We start from the raw sequence: 4,915 nt of genomic DNA on the forward strand, positions 1-4,915 counted from the left end.
TGTACTGTACTTGAGTAAAATGTTGAGGTACTTTTACTTTACTGGAGTATTTAAATCTTTTGCTACTTAGTATTTCTACTCCAGTTTAGAGGTAAATGGTGTACTTTTACTCCACTACGTTTATTGAATTAGGTACTTTACAGATCTGGATGAATGATGAGAAATATAATCAACTCTTAAATCAGACTTGAGTTCCACCTGGAGAAAATTCACAAGCTACCCTGCAGTATACAAAGTCATTAAAACTAACTACAATTTACCAGCTTTGAGAACACTTTCATGATCAATCATTATAAAACATATCATATATATTATTCTGAAATGGACCAATCTGCACCATGACTACTTTTGGTACTTTACCTATATGTTGATGCTAATACTTGTCTACTTATTCCTTAGTAACATTTTGAATGCAGTACTTTTACTGTAACAGAGTATTCCTACAATCTGGTACTTTTGTACTTAACGACAAGATCTGATAGCCTACTTCTCCCACCTGATGTGATAACGTTGCTCGTAATTGGGGCAACAGAGCTACGAGTTAAGGAAGTCGAAGATTGTGCATTTCTCCGACTGAATATGACACCTTTTGGCCAGCTGTTTGGACAGACTGCTTGTGTCAACGCGCTTACGCAAAAACACTAATGGCAAACAAGCTTTGTCCACATCGAGTCTTGTAGAGTTTCTCTAAAGGCCCGGACACACCGGGCTGATTTTGGCCGTCGATAGATGTCTGGCCGTCGATGAGCGTCCTGTCACCCTACTCAGATTGGTGTGTCCAGCACCGTCGTTTCTTTTCGGCCGTGCCGACACCTTCCACTCCCGATTCAACATGTTGAAAACAACATGTCAAAATAAATCACTCTGATTGGATGTTCAGCTTAGCGAATCAGTGCATGAGAAGAGAAACGGAAGTGAAGAAGGCACACACACGGCTATTATTTTTCATTTTCCAGTACCGCACTAAACATGTTTTCGATTATAAGTCGTTATGTGAAACAGTCTGTGAAACAGTCTGTGATGGACGAGAGTGAAAATGGAATGCACGCTATTTGTTGTTTGTATATCACGCAGTCTGTCTTCCGGTTGCCTCTTTTGAATTAAGAATACACACTACCGCCGCTTGCTGGTAAGGAGAGTTATTGCCACTCATGCATGCGCAGTACGTGCTACTTGGCCGTAGGCTGAAGTCTTTGCGTTGTATTCCAGTGCGACTTTTTGGCCAAGACGCAGGAGACGTGAGGCGACACAACAATCAGGGATGAAATTTCGAGGATGCACATGTGTATCCTCCGCGGTCTTAAAATCCCCACAATGCTTTGCGCAAGGACCAATTTCCAAAATCTTTGGCTGAAAATGGCAGTACACATTTAAATGTAAGTATGTTCAGTGGCGTAGTAAATTACATTACATTACATATCTGGAGTGAAGAGAGCGGAAATATTGATATTGCAAGTTAGAAACGTAAGACCCATTTTGACAGACAAGACGGACAGTTGGGGGGAAATACCCTGCATTATGAATGTCCGATAGTCCACCATTAACACCTTAGTCTCGTCTCGTCAACGAAAACTAAATATACATTTTGTCATAGTTTGTATTATCAAGAATCTATTTTTAGCTCGTTATCGTCTCGTCTTGTAAAAAAGGTAGTTGACGAAAAAATGTCATCATAGTTTTCGTTGACGAAATTAACACTCGATCAGGGCCTGCATTAAGGGCTGATGAAAGCGGCAGCAGCTGTCTCGTCTGTCCACTGAGACCCCCGCCTCTGTGCACCGTAAATCTGTGTTACAGCCTCAATAGTGTTAGGGGGATATGCCCCATTAACAAGTTTTTGAGTTGTTGTTCTTCTTTGTTGTTATATCGCTTTCGGTTTTCAAGGACGTTGTCCGGTCTTACTTTTTTTTCCCAGGATATATAATATATTAAGCAAATAGCTCTTTAAACAGTTGCCACAGGTGATTATATACTTGTGTGTCACATGCACTGACACATTTAGGACAGACTTCGAACCACTTACTTGCGACTTAACTTAACTGAAAATATGACATGGTTCCACCTAAGCTTTTAAAGACACTAAGTGCGAGTAAAGGTACGGAATTTGATAATGGGTATGTATTTAATCAGACCTTTAATACATGGTGTAGGCATTAAGACACATTACAGTGTGTTATTGCAAGCTATACCGTAGCACTGAAACAGAAAACCTGTTACATCTATGCATTTTAAAATAGTACATTCTATTACTTTGCCTGGCTGCATTGTAAATTATGTATTAATCAAACAGCTGCTTGAAATTGCCTCAAAATACATTTCCCTGAATGATAAACAGCTAATTAAATGCTAAGAAATCAATAACAGCAGCAAGGCGTATCATAAACTTGCACACACTAACTTACCAACCGAGCACCTTCCTCATTATCTCCACCGCATCCAGCTGGAATGGAAGCAGTCCATGTTCCCTCTGTGATTGTGCTGTCACTGCAACAGCTGTAAATTACCACCTCTCCCTTCCTCATCTACTCTCACAGCAGTTAGCCACCAGCATGGAGCTGTAATAACCTTCGCAGAGACCTGGGGATCTATTGAATAGATATTGCAAAAGGCAAGAGAGCTCCCAAGCTTTGAACTCGGGACAGTGTCTGCATTGCTCCTTCTTTCCTCGCGTCTCCTCTGTTTAACAGCTATGTTTGTATTGTGCGCAATGGAAATTAACCAACCATTGTATTTTTAGACAGTTGTATCTCCTTTTCATGTACAAACAGTAACTCCTTCAGGTTCAGACATCACAGTTAAGTGTATTGTCTTTAGAGAGTGAAATAACAAAAGTGCAAGCAATTAGAAAGCCTTTCATAAACCGTGGAAGCACAGGGAACAGTTAACATGGCTGTGTCCAAAGTTTTCAAAAATGTGACTAATAAGACATTATATCTAGGTTTTTCCATCTTGTACACAAACAGTGATGTAATGTCTGGCAACCAGCAGAGACAAGGCGGAATGTGTTTACAGATGAAAAACAAGATGTTAAATGTTAATTACTAAGCTTTAGAGACACTGATATGGCAGATTACTATTATCATTATTGTTTACTTTGGACTGAGCCAGGCTAAATGCTTCATCTTGTTTCCAGTCTTTATGTGAAAATGAGCTGTTTTCATCCTGACTGTATCTTCATATGATGTTATCCCATTTGAGAGCAGTATTGATCTTTCCAGCAAGAAAGCAGATAAGCATATTGCCCAATATGTCAATGCTTTAAAAACTGAAAAAAAGATGTTTAACTACCGTTTATCTGTATGAAAGTATTTTTAAACGTTAAATACAGAAGCTTTGTGTCTTTTTCAGGATAACAAAGGTGATTTAATTAATTATTACATTAGTTAAAAATAGGTGTACCTATATACAGTAAATCGTATTCCAAATACACTACTTAAATAACTAAAGTGAACTTATTACAACTTTGGCGGCCGTAGCTTCGTCTTGAGGGACCTGATGGTTGCTGGTTTCAATTCACCGATTGTACCAAGTACAGAGTGTGGACTGGTACCTTTAGAGTTACGTCCTGGGCACTGCTGAGATGCCCTTGAGCATGGCACCAGGCTCATACGCTGCTACCCAGGCGCTTTAGAGTAGCTGCCTACTGCTTTACAAGGATGGGTTGAATGCCGTGTCTAGATTCCACAGTGTGCAATGTGCTGATTACGTATGAGGATAGAAAGTTGATTTTGATTTGAATCCTATATTTACATTTCAGTGATAGCTCATTTTGCTCTGCACTAACTGGTTCTCGTTTACAGCACTATTGGTTGTTTGATCGACAACAGGTACAATAACTCATGGGTAAGCTTTAATCAAAAAGTAACATGACATTCTAGTGTAACCAAAGGGTTAATGTGAGAATATGTTGGATGCAGAACTAGCTTAAAACTATTTTTAGCTCTTTTTTGGTCTCCACCAACTCCACAACAAGTATCTATTTGGCAGCTAAGTTCTCCATTGCGGTCTGCGACTAGTTTATCTAATTGTGTAGTGCTTGCATTTTGCTTGCTGTGATCTTTTCAACTTTTTTCACAGAAACAGCTGTCTACTATACTGATTGTTAGTTAGTGTTAACAAAAAAAGTAAGATTGTATAGATGAAAACCAAAGAAAAAGCTCCATCAATGAGCAAAAAGATGCTGAAAAGCTTTGTTGAGCAGGAGAGGAATGCAGGGTCACGCTTACAATTTTCTCTAGATTTGTTACTATGTGCCACCCCTCGCACAAAATAACATCATCATCATTTCATCCATTGTGAATATAAAAAGCAGATTTTAAATATGAGCTTATTCGAAATGGAAATGTTCCACCAGGTGGGAGCTGGGTAATCTCACACTGAAGGACTTTTGAGCCTGCTCTGCATTCTCTGAAATTACTGCATAAATTGCTAGCAAATAAGCAAGGGTGCAACTACTGAAAACGGGCTGTGGCACAATGGTATCTAGTGTCTTTCCAATGTTGTATACAGTATGATTAGTGCTTCTGATTTTATAGCATAGTGGTACCAATGGTCCTCTTCTCCTTCACAACCACTTACATTTGATTTATGAGAGAAGTGTTTATCCAGCCATATCGGACAGCTAGTAGATGTGCAGTCATTAGCAAGATTCTGAACTCCCCAATGCAACTTGAATACGTACAAATAACACTGGACAAGCACATACAAACACAATGGATACAATGCCATCAGTTCTCACGGGATAAGTAAAACGTCTAATTGGGGTCAGATAGTTTCTGAGTGCCTAGAGGGAAGACGACACAAAAACAAGCTTAAGATAGTCAAGCACTAGAGGCTCATTAATCACCCCCTACCTCGCTCTCCTGCATTCATCCACACATCCACTTGTCCAGCCGCCAACTTCAAGGGGTCACCG

Source organism: Notothenia rossii, assembly GCF_949606895.1.
Source record: "Notothenia rossii genome assembly, chromosome: 8".
NCBI classification, from domain to species: Eukaryota; Metazoa; Chordata; class Actinopteri; order Perciformes; family Nototheniidae; genus Notothenia; species Notothenia rossii.